Source organism: Lagenorhynchus albirostris, chromosome 3 (assembly GCF_949774975.1).
Source record: "Lagenorhynchus albirostris chromosome 3, mLagAlb1.1, whole genome shotgun sequence".
Taxonomy (NCBI): domain Eukaryota; kingdom Metazoa; phylum Chordata; class Mammalia; order Artiodactyla; family Delphinidae; genus Lagenorhynchus; species Lagenorhynchus albirostris.
Genome location: NC_083097.1, coordinates 45,513,408 through 45,529,483, shown reverse-complemented (window position 1 = coordinate 45,529,483; position 16,076 = coordinate 45,513,408). Strand labels below are relative to the sequence as shown.

Below are 16,076 nucleotides of genomic sequence, written 5' to 3'. Positions count from 1 at the left end.
GCTTCACTGAGCCCGACACACAAAAAGTGGCCAATAAATGGTAAGAACTGGCTGTTATTCCTGAAATTTGGGAAGGCAAGGCTAACACAGGATGGTAGATGGCAGCTTACAAATGCAGGGGCTCAGGGCCTGCAGAATAGTCTCATGCAGCAGTGAAATCTGAGAATCAGAGGCAGCTACATCACTGAAATGACCTATATAGGTCACAGATACTGCACGATGTAGTTGAAGAAATTATTCCTCAATTCAACTAACTCTTGCTCCTTTGTCTTCTCAGGATCTGGGGGTATAACTTATAACCCAATGCTCCTTGGCTTTCCCCTTCACCACTTTCCCAGGGAATTGGGCTCTGATTTCTCTGTCCTAGTATTCTAGGTGCTTAGCATTTTGGACAGAAATGTCACCTTCTTTCTGACTTCGGTCTGGGTCCTCTTTCTTCCCTTCTCCCAGAGATGCCTCCTCTGTATACAAAGTACATCCCAGTTCCCCCTAAGGCAATATTAATAGGTCTTGAAGGGAAAGCTAATGTGTTGGATGATTCAAGAAGAAGTTCCTTTAGCATCAAAATGAAGTGAACAAAGCACCGAGCTGATCTCCCTGTGCTTTGCGGTTGCTTCCCACTAGCTATCTATTTTACGTTTGGTAGTGTATATATGTCCATGCCACTCTCTCGTTTTGTCACAGCTTACCCTTCCCCCTCCCCATATCCTCAAGTCCATTCTCTAGTAGGTCAGACGCAAGAGGGGAGAGATATGGGAACATGTGTATATGTATAACTGATTCACTTTGTTATAAAGCAGAAACTAACACACCATTGTACAGCAATTATACTCTAATAAAGGTGTAAAAAATAAAATAAAATAAAATAAAATAAAATAAAACCTTAAAAAAAATGAAGTGAACATCCCCTGGGTCTCACTCTTAGAACAGGCTCATGTTGGACACACTGTTCCTCACCTGTAGGTACCCTCCTGCTCAGATGCTTGCACTCCACATCGGACTAACAGTAGGAAACTCAAGAATGCTCACAATTTTCTCCTAATTTGTGTGGTTTATTCTATTTGGCCCCTGAAAATTCAGAGAATGGTAACCAAAGAAGGCTGAGGAAATCAGCAAATGATTCCAGGTGAATGTGGGCGTGTGAAATAAAACTTGAAAATTAGCAAAGGGTGTGACTGTTCATGAGCAACAATTCTACCCTACACTTGGAGCAGGGATGAGGCTGGCCTGATTAGAGGTGTTTATTAGGTAATATTATTGAAATAAGTTTCCAAAGGTAAGATAAAAACAGGTTATGGTATCCAAAATAACAAAAAATGAAGCAAAACAGACGAGGAAGGTCTTTCAGAACATACCACTAATTGGCAGAAGATTAAAAGGAAAGTCTAGGTTTCACCACGTGAAAATGTGACCATTCCTTGAATATAAAAAAAATGCTATGAAGAAAATTGAAATGATATATAATCAAATGATATTTGAATATTTTACTGTACTTTGCTTAGTATTTTATAAATATGAAGGTATAGATATTAGAGATAAACTTGGAAATCAAAAACTGCATGTAATTGGGACTATCATACAAATTTATTAGACAGAAAGAAGACAATCTTGAGCTTATTTGGATATTTTTGGATATTCGTTGGATATAATTCCATTAACAGTATATCCAACTGTGAAATGAAGGAGAAAGAGAACCAAATGCTCAAAGACTGTGTTTAAAAAGCAAGGTATAATTAGAGATTGTGTAATATATTTTAGCTCCTGGGGAACAGAACCCCTTATAACTAGTGATTCTATTTTAAAACTTAGGCACTTTTGTCTTGGGTTCATATTTTTCAGAATACATTGTCTATAAAATTACCACTTTTTTTCCTACTGTGAAGTAATTTTAAATAGCTTTCTTTATCTCTTGGTAAACTATCTTTTTGACATTGACCAAGTAGCCCTCTTACAGGTTAGGGACCCACTTCCTGCTGCTTTCTCTATACAAAAGACAGCTTTTCCCCAATTTCTCAATAGGAGAAAACAGCCAATATGCCCGAGGCACTGCTAAAATGTGACCCAGACCCTTCCTGTCAAGCATGTCTTCAATACAGACACTAAATAATGTTGTGTTGAAAAACTATGACATTTTCTCTCTCTTCTTGACCTCTTCCAGTGATGGCTTCCTCTTTCATAAGATGTTAATTTTATTTTGACAGTAAAGAAACTAGATCTAGTGTTATAAAACATATCAATTTCACACTGGAAGTGTATTTAATCTTCAAGGGAGCAGAAATCAAGGTCCCGTTACATTATGATTGAGATGTTACAGGAAACCACGGGGTTGGATAGCCATTATGTATCAAAATTTTAAAACAGAGAGGGGGGACAAAAACAGCTTTTAAGAAAAAGAAAAAAAAAAGAAGCTTTCAGACAGCACTTAAGTCACAGCAAGGGGCAGGACCTTCCACAGGATTCTGACTTGAACTCAGAAACACAATCTAATTGGAGGTAGTTGTCACCTCAGAGCTCTCAGGGAGAATAAGAAATTGCACCAAGTAGGGGAAGTGTAGTAAGAAATACAGAGAGGAAATTTCCTTTCCAAATGCAAATAAAATAAAAAGAGTAAAACTAAGCTAATAGACACTAGTTGGCTCTGCATTGGTTTTGAGTACTGAAAACAATTTTAAGATTACAAACTCATTAGCATTTTCTCTCCCATTATATTAGGAAGAAAAAGGAGTCAGAAAAAATACCTCATTACATTTGACATTTACCAATAATGATAGAAGGTTATATTGGAAAGAAAAGAACATTTATAATGTCAAGTGCCACTAACGTAATTAAATGTGAGAATCTCCAAAGGTAACTGACTAAGATGGTACTTCTCAATCTGCTCAGGAAAATGGCTCTAAACTCTGGCTTTGCCTTGCTGCTCTGCCCAGTTGATTCTAATAACTGGAGATACCTGCTGGTTTTCTATAAATGTAGGCTTCTGGTGATTGAAAAACACAACAGGAGATCTTTCACAAAAAAAGGGATAAAAATATGATTTAAAAATGAAAGCTTTCTTCCAAGAGAGTTAGCTTTCATTTTTCTCTCTTTTAAGAAAAAATAAAATCATCTTAGCTGGCTTAAATATTTTGACTTCTCAATCATGTTTTTAGGAGGAATTTTTGGCTTAAATGATAGGTTTGATTAGCAAATACTTGAATATCTGTCAAAAAAGAGCTCTAAAATGGAAAACATTAGCAGTTTGATAAGTAGTACCTAGGAACATTTTCAGTTTGAATTTTGGCATTTTTGCCTGTTTTTGCCTTATGTTTTCTTTCTCTGGTGAAACATTTTATTTTTTTAACTGCATGTAGTGCATTCTCAAACACTTCTGAGGTCACACAGAGGTAATGTGCAGTTTTAGGATCGAGGAAATAGCTTTCACTTGTAAAATCTGGGTTATATTGTAATTTGTTTTTGTTTTGGTGGCTACATCTCTCTGTATTGGATTAAAGGGAAAATGGAAGACACCATTAGTAAAGAAACATAACTCAAATAATATCACTACCCTCAAAATACATTTATTGAATGTCTAGACAGAGAAAAATAGATTGAAGGACAGACAATCCTGATACATGAAAAAGTAGGTAATTTTATAGATGGAGAAACCAAACCAGAACACATTGGTGTTAACTGATCAACAAAGGTAATTTAATTAAGCTAAAGGAAATAATATGTAATAATCCAAAGAGGAAATCAACAGCAATGTAGGATGAGAACACTGCAACATAAGACATAAAACACATTTTATCTAGTGAACTTCTAAATAGACACAAATATGTGAAATGGAATAAACAGTCATTTAGCATTCAAGCAAGTAGCAATCTTTTAACTTGTACCTTGCTACCTTCTACCTGTAGGAATTATTTTGAATCATCAAAGGAAGATTAAATTATACTCAATATAATTTAATATTAATGCTGATTGGTTGATTGATTCATTCATTCAATAAACAATAAGTGAACACCTATTACCAGTTACAGACTGTGATAGATATTTATTAAATTTATTTTATGTATTCTAGACATATTTTTTATATTTAAAAACTCTATACTTTAAAAGCATTTCATTAATCAGGATATCATATTCCTCACATGTCTACAAAATATTAGACATGAAATATCATTTCTAAAGAACCAGATAGCATAGCAATTTAAAATTGTAACTGAGACCATCTGCTCAGTGGTGAGGTTCTCCAATTCATAGTCACAGTTATGGGCTGTACTGTGTTCCCCCCACCAAAATATGTGAAGTCCTAACCCTAGAACCTGTGAATGTAACCTTGTTTGGAAATAGGGTCTTGGCAGATGTAATCAAGTTGGGATGAGTTCATACTGGATTACGGTGGGTTCTAATCCTATGACCAGTGTCCTTTCAAGAAGGGAAAACAGAGACACAGAGAAGGCCACATGAAAGCAGTAGCAGAGATTGGAGTGATGTATCAACAAACCAAGAAACGTCAAGGATTGCTGGCAACCCCTAGAAGCTAGGAGAGAGGCATGAAATGAATTCTCCCCCTAGAGCCTGAGAGAGAGCATGGCCCTGTGATACCTTAATTTAGGACTTCTAGCCTCCAGAACTGTGAGACAATAAATTTCTGTTGTTTTAAGCCACCCAGTTTGTGGTACTTCATTATAGCAGTGGTAGAAAACTAATGCAGTCATCGACCCCAGTCTGCAATCTTCATGATCAGGGCAAAAACAATATAAATTTCACAGCTATCCACATACCCCTTTACTACTTTACAGGAGAGAAAATATAGAAGATTAATAGTAGTCTTATTAAGAAGCCTAACATAGTCTCACGAAGATGTTATGCTAAAATGCATAACTATATTCCATTTATGAAAATTAATTCTATTCAAAAATGGTGAGTTGATATATCTTATTGCTTTAAAAAAGTAGATCTTAAATATACATGAATACATACATATATTGTTCTTAGAAGGACAGAGCACCATTGCTTGAAGCGATACACATTATATACTGTTTCACGTTGGAATTTCATCCCCAAATTTTTGAAATGCTGTTACAGAAAAACCTAAAGTCATAACATATACTGAGACACTACTCTCCAAAACAACAGAAACAACAAAATGCTGATTATTATACATTACTTCTTTTAGGTGATGTTACTTTCCTTCCAGTTGTATTTATTTTTTAATTTCCATAAATAGGCAGGCATAAAGCAGCATTGAACATAGTCTGATAAAAATAGTAAGCAAAACAGGAAGCTCAAATATTTTATGCTTTCTTGTTGCATGCTTATTTTTGGAATAAGAACTTTTTTTCCTTACAGCATTTAATCTTCCATTAAAATGAAATTTACAAGCCACTGTTCCCTACTGATCTTGTACAGTTTGAATTCATTTACAGACACTTAGTTATACAAGCATCTGTAAATGAAGCTCACATTTTAGAAAAGAGTTCTAATAAACTGGCCTCTAAATAGTTCTTTGATCAATGTAGATGTTCTTCTTACCTATTGTCTTTTATCCATCCTCTTCACACCAGCCGATTTTATTGATCAGATTTTCTTGGCATGATGTTTAGCTTTGAAATACCCAAACCTTCATTTTACAATGGCATCCACTTCCAAGCAAAACCCTAATAAAATAACCCTGAGGCACAAGGATAAAACTTGACCTATTATTTCTTGGCAGTGTTACCATGGCAATTCATCCTTCCTGGAAGAGAGGAACGTTTGTATTGTACACTTACAATTCTTTTATAGGGGGCCTTAGACTCTATTGTCAGTGACAACCCAACACATCTACCAATTGTGTGTTTCTGCTCATGAAAGTTGAGACACTTTTCAGTAAACGCCATTTCAATGCTCAGATGAACTCTCTTCAAGACCTTAATAAAATTTACAATCAAAAGCACGTAAAGGCATCTTCACTCATTTAAGAGCTTGTTATCTAAGAACAATTAACACAAAGGCAGAGAAAGGTGCCATTTTTTCTTTCTTTTTTTTATTTATTCATTTTTCGCTGCGTTGGGTCTTTGTCACTGCACGCAGGCTTTAACTAGTTGCGGTGAGAGGGGCTACTCTTCGTTGCGGTGCAAGGGCTTCTCATTGTGGTGGCTTCTCTTGTTGAGGAGCAGGTCTCTAGGTGCACAAGCTTTAGTAGTTGTGGCACACAGGCTCAGTAGTTGTGGCACACAGGCTTTGTTGCTCCGCAGCATGCGGGATCTTCTTGGACCAGGGCTCGAACCGGTATCCCCTGCATTGGCAGGAGGATTCTTAACCACTGCGCCACCAGGGAAGCCCTGCTTTCTTTCTAATTAATCTTTTCGACATTCTTCTCAGTGGGATTTTGATTATGCTCAACTTTGTCAAAACCTAGGGCATAAATATTTAAATGAAGGCAGCTTGGAGCTTTTAGTCAAAATCAGTGATTGCTTTTCTTCCCAGAATGCAATTCAAAATGCTTGCCAGCAGATCAAGTGCTCTGTGTTTTAAACGATAATAGGCTTTTGAGTGGGATTCTTATTGTTGCCTTAAAATTGGCACTAAGACTCCAACCAAACTTCTTACAAAGGGATGGAGCTTTCACTTGCACAGCCATGTGCCAGTTGGTTGGTTGGGTGGATGTCTGCTTAGGCAATGGAATTGCTGATCTGCGCTTATGTAGGGGTATTTGAGACCTGGAGAGAGATGGCAGGGTTGAGGAGGGGGAGGTGGTAGAGGAGCCCGACTTCCCACAGGTTAGCAATAAACACCACAGCAGGCAGCTGCTCTTGAGACATCTTGCCATTAACCCAGCTCTGAGAGGGCTGTCTCCTGGAGGAATTTGGGGAGGAGATGGGGAATACTAACAGGGGCAAGAGGGGTCAGAAGGAATGTTAACAGGTTCTGGCTGAATATCTGGCACATTTTAGCTGTGTGAACTTGGTTATCTCACTTGCCCCTCTGGGCTTTGATGTCTTCATTTGTAAATGAGAAAATAAATTTTCTAAGTCTGTTTCAGCTCTCAATTCATAGAATGTCTTTAAATATCTTTTCCCCTCTTCTAGGATTTTTGGGCTAGTGCATCACAATCTTTCTACTGGTGAAATCTGTCCATTAATATTTACCCTAATTACCACTCTCTTTGCATAGATGTTTCCCATCTTATTTTATATTTGGCTTGATTTTCCTGTAATTCTTTCTATTCATTTCCTGCTTTCTCTTTGGCTGAATGTTTTACACTTTCTTCTAATTTTATTCTTCCCTTTATTAGTTTGGAAGTTATACCTGCTCTATATAAAGTGATTATTAAAATTTCAAAATTTATGTTCAAAAAATTTAATTATATCTTTATCTTTATTTACCCAAATTCAAATATTTAGAATAATCTGTCAGTTATCCCTTCCCATTCTACATAATAATGCTGAACAATGTTCCATATTCTAATACTATCTTGACTTTTTACTCCCTGTATTAGACATTATTATGTTTTACACAGACATTATTCATTTATATTTATCCTATGTTTTCCAGTTTCCCTGCTCACAATTTCTTATCAATACATATTAAACTACCGTTCCATACTTCTGAAGTGCGTTCTTCAGAAATCTCACTGGTGAAGGTCTTTTGATAGTAAATATTCTCCTCCTGCATGTCTGAAGATATATTTATTTAGCCATTATTCATGAATAATGTTCAATAAATATATATTATTGGGTGTAAATTCTAGTTATACTCTGTTCTTTATAGCATTATGCTATTGTTTATAGACTTCAGTTGATACATTCAAAAATATGCTATCACTCTAATTATTGTTCTATTTTAGGTAAACTGTTTTCTCTGAAGCTACTGTTAAGAGTTTCCCTTCATCTTTGGTGGTCTTCAGTTTTGCAATGATGTGGCTACACTTACAATTCTTTTATTTATGTTGCTTGGGGTTCACTGTGATTCCCTATTTTGAGGATTCTTGTCTTTCAAACTTTTAGAAAAAAATCCAGTCACTATCTCTTCAAACTACTTTTCTCCCATTCTTTATTTCCCCCCCTTAATTTTGGACTTACAATTAGATATCAGGAAAGTAAGGTGACCACACAGCCTGGGCTTCTCAGGAAAGTCCCAGGTTATGCCTTGTGGTAGATCAATGAACACTTAAATAATGAACTTATTGACTCAAAAGTCTTCTGGAACTTTTTCAATTTAATTCATATCTGAAAACATGCCTGGATCTATATAACAAGTTCATAGTTTCTGACACGGTTTCTGTCAGTTCTGAAGAGTTTGGAAAAAAAGGTTTGAAAAAGTTTTAAAGGTCAGCTGAGTCACACATTGTAAAACTTGTTAGCTTTAAAATGAAAGTAGAACTGGGTATAAAATATATGCTGTGGCATGAGTCTGCCTCTAGAAAAGGAGTGTTTCTGTTTCTCGTGAGGTCTCTGATCTGTTAAATCATCACATTGGCTGTTCAGCTTATTTTTTTCTCTGATCAGCTTTCTTTAGTTACCCATGTTTAAAAGTGGTTGTGTCACTCATTGCAGGTCAAGATCACAGGCTGGTATCTGATTCACTGGTGTTTCATGTGATTAACACAGTCGTTAAAAAATTGTAAGCCAACATTGAAGAATGTGGAGATTTTTACACAAAAGCCCAGATTTCCAATTTCTTTTGAAAAATGTTAAAAGATGGTAACAAACTGCTGTATGGCCATTGAGGGCTGAGGCTGGGTAGCAGCTGCCTCTTTTATACAGTCATCTGCCTTTCTCTCCTTTCTGCTGTTGCCTGTTCCCTAAGGCACTGCTATTTGAGATCACCCAGCACCTACCACCATAAGTATTTCTGTTTATCCTCTGTTCAAAACCATCCTATGTCTTCCTTTCAGCCTGAGGATAAAGTCCAAATTCCTTAGGCTTTTTTCCATTTGGCCCCATCATCCCTTTCCAATTTTATCTTCACATTTATATTTATTATATGTGTTTATTCTTCTTTTCGATCCCATTGTGTCAGAATCTGACCATGTTTCTCAAACCACGCCCCCTGTGTTTTCTGACTTCCGTGTCTTCTTCCTGTGTGTATACGCCTCCACATGCTTGTCCTCTTGATCTTGTGTTTTCAGACTCAGTAGAATCCCAGTATATCTTTAAAAAAAATGTCTTATCAAATAGCTATTCTTCTTATTCTTCTGGACTGTCTTAACCAAAGAATAAAACTAGTTCTTAACCTAGCCTAGGCAAGTTAATGCCTAGGTGAAAGTTACATTTGGCATCAAAATTTATACAAGGAAAAAGTCAGGTTGTCTTAACAAATCAATATTCTGTCTGGGTTGACTTCTTGTTAAAAACTAATCAAACACTGGAAATCTATATTCCTAACATTATACTGGGTACCGAGAAAAATACAAAATAAGCATCCATATGATACGATCTCTAAAACAAAGAGTTTGTATTTTCCACAAACTGCCAAAATAAAGCACGTAATGTGATCTGAGACCCTGGCTGTATTTGCAGTGTTTATTGTATGATGTGTGCAGTCTGTGCTAGAGGGGTTGACTGAAATGAGCTGGAAAAGGCTCCAGGAAAACGTAAGGCCAGTCCTCAGGGATCAGTAGGTTTTGAAGGGCAGAGGTGAGGTAGTTAGCAGACACAACCACAACTGGGATCATGGAAAGACCATGGAAGTGACAGGGAGTGGAGAGACTGGCATTGATGTTTATCCTTCATATTTACTTACCTCAATCCCTCTGCAGGGATTAAAACAATGTTTATTGTGAAGTATTGCAGAAGGCTTTTGTTTGGTACCTGATAATTCACCAGGCACTGCAAATGGACAGTATGATTCCCTACTCCCTTCTAAATTGTAGTATCTTGTGGGGGAAACTGAGAACAGATTCTGTTTCTTCTACAGCAGGATCCATAATCCGAAATGGAAGAAAGAAAATGTAATCTATGACACAGTACCAGGTGGATTAAGTAATTAAACCCCTCTGAATTTTCACTTTCTAGCTAAAATAGGGATAATATTATCTACCTACCTACCTTCTCAAGGTTGTTGTAAGGATTAAATAAATGAACATATTGAAAGGCTTCTAGCACACACTAGGTGCTCAATAAATGGGTTCTTTTTTTTTTTTCTAGAAGCAGCAATGTGTGGAGGAAAGAACAAGGATTTGGTGTTAGAACACCTGGGTTCCTACTCTGGCTCTGAGACTCACATGCTGAGCGATTTTAGAAATACCACCTAACCTCTCTGAGAAATCAGTATCCTGATTTCCAAAATAAAATTAGTAACTGATACGGAGTTGAATTGCAAGTTGCAAATGACAAAAGTTCTCTGTAAGCTATAAGTTCTCTGTAAGCTATAGGTAATATCATTACTAGTGAATGTGTTAAGGATAGTACAGAATTGAAACATGTCAAATCCCAATAGAAAGTATTTGTTAAATGCAACTGGATTCCTTGGTAGAACATTGTTCCTTATATCTCCCATCTCCCAGAGAGGAGAGAAAATAAAGGTAGTTGTCCTTCAGAATCACGCAGAATCTACATACCCTCATTTTCTCTCTCCACGCCCCCTTACCTAAAAAAGGAACAGAATTCAAAGATGAAATACACAATTAAATCCTTATCATGACAATTACTTGATTATGCTTACTAATTTCTTTAAGATCCTCTGCACAGTCTTACTTTTATGGTTGTTTTGACCTGCATTGAAACAAAAGGCCTAATGAATAACAACGGTGTTTCAAGGTTAGAGGAATGATTTCCACATCTCAGACTACTGCTCATTGTAGTTGATAAGTATCATTGAACGACAAGTACTATGTCCAATGAATGAAGTCTCAAAAATACAGAGAGAGACAAAGGGAAATGAAAACGTAGAAACCAGATGCTAGAGAAACCGAAGTCACTGTAGCATCTCATTATGTGCTCCGAATCCAGAGAGAGAAAGCTCGGAGCAGGCAGCTAGCTGTGCAGCAGGCCTGGGCAGCAAGAGGATAAAGTAACCGTCTGGCTCTGGAAGGAGCACGGGAAGGCCAGGGAGAAGTTTACTTTGGAAAGCCTTCTTGACTTGACCAGAAATAGTACTACTGCCAATAATGGCCTATATTTCTCTTTTTGAAGTGGGTCTAACATATTTATTTGTTTCTTTATATATAACCTTCATCATAAATAATTCAAAAAATATAATGAGATGACATTACATCCGTATGAAATATCTAAACATCAAAGGCAACTTTGAGTTGTTGAGTACTATTTTACAAGTTGTTAAGTTGGTAGAAAATATTAAGCCCATTGCCTGGCATTCAAGAAACAGGGACACTCAGACTCAGGCCTCACCCAGCATAGGGCACTTTCATGTGTGGCCTTTGTGACCTCACATTTCTGTATGAGATTATATAGGATCAAATTTTATAAGGCACAAAGCCATACAGGGTCTCCTAAGATCGATGGTAATCGCAAATAAGCTTTGGAGATCACACAGCTAAGTAGAAGACAAACCCTGGCTTCTGCCTACTTTTTTGGTTATGTTGAAGCCATTGAAAGATAGTTTCAATGGCTATTTAAGCAGTTCTCTCTTTCCTTTCTGTTCAGTTCTGAACAGACACCCATGCAGAGTTGAGGCTGGGGCTCAGCTTCATAATCAGAGGGACTGAAATTGAAGGCGGAGGTCAGAGGTGGGTTACAAAGACGATTATAGGGTTAAAGAGAGATGTGCTCGAGGGGAACAACTCAAGCTTTATTAAGTCTCGGAAGTCTGAAAGTGACTTCCTTAGAACTTCAGTATTTTGAAATCTTTCTGATAGAGCATGAGAAGTGGCTCTTTTCTTTTTATAGATCTTCATTCAAGACAGGACTAGACGTATTGGGGGAAATGGGGCCTGGACATTGGCTGCAAGATGTGTGGAAGCTGGAAAGGCAGACAGGATATCTAAGGGCTGGGCTGTGAGTTATGGAGGCCCCTCTGGGGAGGCAGAGGGGCCAGAGCCGGGAGAGGAGAGCCCCGTGGGCACTCGGGGCCCCTTTAACATTGTTACTATGGACGCTGCTTTTGAAAGGGCTGAAACCTGACCACAGAACCAAAAGAAAACAAAATCTAAAGGAGAAGCCAAATTCGTATTAAAACGTGATACAATCTAAATCTAGAATAACATCTATAGAATTGATTCAACCTGAATTCCATTTAGGGGTTAAATCTTCCATTAAGTCAGAAAAAGTAAATTTCCAGGAGTCATTACAAATAAATCAACCACATTATCTCCAGATCTAATAAAAAAGAACCTGTATTGAATTGTATGAAAGAGGATACAGACAGGCAGATTTATGTTGTATAGTATATACAACACTCACACATTAGCATTTTACATTTAAGAAGCAAAATTAACTAGGATGAAGAAAATCATTATTGATGTGAAATAAAACCCATGCATAAAGAAGCATTTAGCTTTTATTTTTCATAGTAAAAAGTTACCCAAATCACTGTATTACAAGTAGACCAAATAGACCTAAATCATTTGCCAAACAATCTGACAGCCCATAAAATCATTCTTCCCATATTTAAATTTCACTAACAACATGGCTGCTGGCATGAGAAGCCTGAAAGGGCATTCATATTCCAAATATAATTCAAATTTCTACTTTCAATGCAAAAAGTTCTTTTATGGCTTGTGTGCCTGACAAACATATTTTTCTTACCATGTCAACAGAACTCTACTGCTTGAATAGCTTGATAAGCAGAGTCAGAGAGCAGATCATTCTCCTACAGGAAAGACAGAAACTTCTCCAGCTGGGTAACACTCAGCTGGAGGATGCCAGGCCTGAGGATCACGCTGTGCTAATAAGGTCAGGGTCTGATCCCTGTGTGTTCTTCATTCTGCCCGATTACATGCTCAACCTGGTGAGTTATTTCACAAATGTGAGAGGCAGGCAGATGGGCAAGGGTGTAAGGCTGGACTTGCACAGATCCATCATCCTTCATAAAAGGACAAATTAATGATTCCTTATATCCAAAGAAAATTCTAAGCTACTTCTGAAGAACTTGACCAAGTGGGTCAGAGTTTCTCCCATTTTGCAACCAAGAGCAATAAATTCTGTTGCTCAGAGTTGGCTTGGAGGGACAGATAAGATGGAGAGTTACCTCTTATCTTCAGGGAAATTTTAGGAGACCTATTCCTTCTCAATGGCTTATATAAAAATTACATTTGGTCATTTAAAATAGTGCCACACTCGCAGAAGTTCTCCTTTGGTCGATTTGGTGGTGGAGTCTGGGGATGTGCACTCTCTCCAGGTACCTTCGGTCATTCTGATGCGGGTGGTTTGACTAATGCTGAATACCTTTGAGGTGCAGGGACTCTGGGGTTAGGTGATTTGGGCTCATACTGTGGCTCCATCTCTTACTAGTTGTGTGACCTTAGAAAAATCAACTCATCTCTCTAAACCTTAGTTTCCTCAACTGTAAAATGGGATCATGATAGATTACCTCTCAAGGTTGTTATGAAGATTAAATGAGCTAACACAGGCAATTTGTTTACTATAAGAGCTCAGACTAGCAAGTGAGCAATACATGGTAGTTACCGTAACTCCCAAAAGCTCTTTCATTTTTTAAATTTTCTTTCTTATATGCAATGTTTTATCTATTGATATGTTTCATGCTTATATTTTGGGTTTTTTAAGTCACTGCAGAATATACAAATAATGCATGTGCCATATATTGTGTGTGTATAATATATACATATATATATATTATTGGTGTGATAGATCTAATTTTGGATGTCATTTTTTTCAAAGATGTGACTACAAACCACTGTTAACCATTCTTATTTAAGTAAAATGTGAGTGACCAAGGAGTAAAGATGTCTTATACTTTGTCATTCTTTGCTAAAATGTGATCTTTTTTTTCTCAAATGGAAATGAGATTACTGCTGTGGTCTTCCGATTTGTTTCAAGTGGACAGGCAAACATCTCCAAGCTTTAAAACTTCTTTCTGACAGAAGATCTACTTCAATGTGTCCAAGGCAATTTAAAAAACAAATAGAGACAAGCAAATAAAAATTTGAAATTGCCACAGAAAGAAAAGCAAACAAATAATGACTAAAAGTTTGCTTGGGCCTTTATCCAAGCTGGTTTTAGAAAAAGTATGAAGACTCTTTGCCTCAATGGTAAAAATGATTGGAGATATATAGATTTTGATGAAAATAGAGAACTTACTAAGAAAAAAAGGGGTTGCCTCATGAACTGGCGAGTACTTCGTCACTGGACATGTTGGAACACAGGCTGGGCGAGCAATGTTAAGGATGTCATAGAAGAGAGTTATGCATTCTGTAAAGCGTTAGACTACACAACGACAAGATTACAAAAGGAAAATGATAGATGGTGTTAAAGTTGTGAAGCTGGGTATTGGAAGGTTTGTCATGTTTTTGGTAACTACAAAGAAGTAAAGAAGTTACTAAACATCTGTGAAAAGACAAGGAGCTCAGATTTTGGACATATTTTATTTTAGCCCTAGGTGGAAACTCCAAAGCAGAGATGTTCTAAAACCAAACAATCTATAAATAGGTATGTCCTCATTATATTACCAACCTACATTTTTTTCTTAATAACTCTTTTTGATTACTGGTTTTTCTGCTTTTCCTATCATACAAGTTTCGGTGATTCAATAAGGGAAGTAGCCATTTACCTGTAAATAAAGATATAAACTTGGGATGGGTGCCCAAAGCAAAAGGTGAAAAATATGTTTATCCAGAAGGTGCTCAAACTCTCTCCTTCCAAGACCATTGTCCCACAAGTTGTAGCTGAAACTGACTGACCCCTCCTCTTAATTAGTGAGCTAGTAAAGCTTACTATTCAACGTGGCCACAATAAGCTACTCCTTAAGCAAAAAAAAAAAAAGAAAAAGTTTCTATTCTTGGTATTTCCTTTACACTTATTACTAGATCACTCAATGGTTATTGACACTAGATTAATGTGCATTTAAAAAAATTGTCCCAACTATCCCCAAAACCATCAGAGAAACATTACAAGTCATAAAATCATAATTTTATATTGGAGGCACCAACAATATAATATCCAGTATCTCCTATGATCAAATGAACTACAAGGCTACTATGAGCAATCTAAAAATAAGAGGAGGTGGATTGGTCAACATAAAATCAAATGCAGCCTAATCTCTTGATCATAGGAAGATGGATACTTCGGGCATAAGCACATTAATATGTAAAATTTAATTTGCTCCATTTCCAGAAACAAGTTAAATTAGGTTAGAGACCAGAGGGCCTCTTTCCAAAGAGACAGGAAGAGAGGGAGGATGGAGAGAGGGAATCAGAGCAAGTGGAGAGAGGTGGACAGAAGTGCTTGGGAACAAGTCATTTTATTCAAGGAGTCCTTTCAACAGTAAGTTTGTGTGTCGTCTAGTTCTACTCCATAAACCCAGTTCCAAGAGACTTACACTCCCTCTAGAAGAATTCTCTTTATCCTTATAATATTCACTGAAACACACATTTGTTTTATCTTGGATTCTGAATTCAAGTCCCTCTTACCTGCTTTCCTAATAAATAAGAAATCCAAATGCCACAAGGTCAAGCTCATCATCAAAAATTTTTAAGAGTTTGTAAAAGAAAGCCAATTGTTTGTAGATTACCAGTAATTCCATTTAACAGTGATACTGCAAAACTGCTGGCCATGAGACAGAAGAATCTAGTTCACATTTGGACTAGTCACTTATGTCTAACTTCTGAAATAAAATTCACTTGTGAGAAGCTATCTTCTTCCTGAAGGTCAAGGTTGCTTTGCCTACTTAAAAAATAAGAACTCAAAAAATACTCTATGTGATATACAGTTATTTCATTAGTCAGTTGTTTATCTAAAAGTATTTTGAGAGCAGAGATTTCCTGAAGAAATATCTTTCTAACATATAACATGATGTCATAAATAACCAGATGGTTAAAAAATCATTACTGAAGATTGAGGAAAAAATCAAAAGATCATAGTGATGGTCAAAAATAATAAATTACGTTCTCCTTTGCTTCAATGAAATTGGTTCTGAATATAACACTGCACTGTCACTCGCTTTGAACCTACCATCCATGAAACAAAGCAAAA

General features: G+C 36.7%; 1 protein-coding gene across 1 annotated transcript in view; it reads right to left on the bottom strand.

Moving 5' to 3' along the window:
* The window catches only part of RAB3C (RAB3C, member RAS oncogene family), a 274,514-nt gene that overhangs the window by 161,971 nt on the left and 96,467 nt on the right, over positions 1-16,076 (bottom strand). The gene's annotated exons all lie outside the window — the stretch shown is intronic.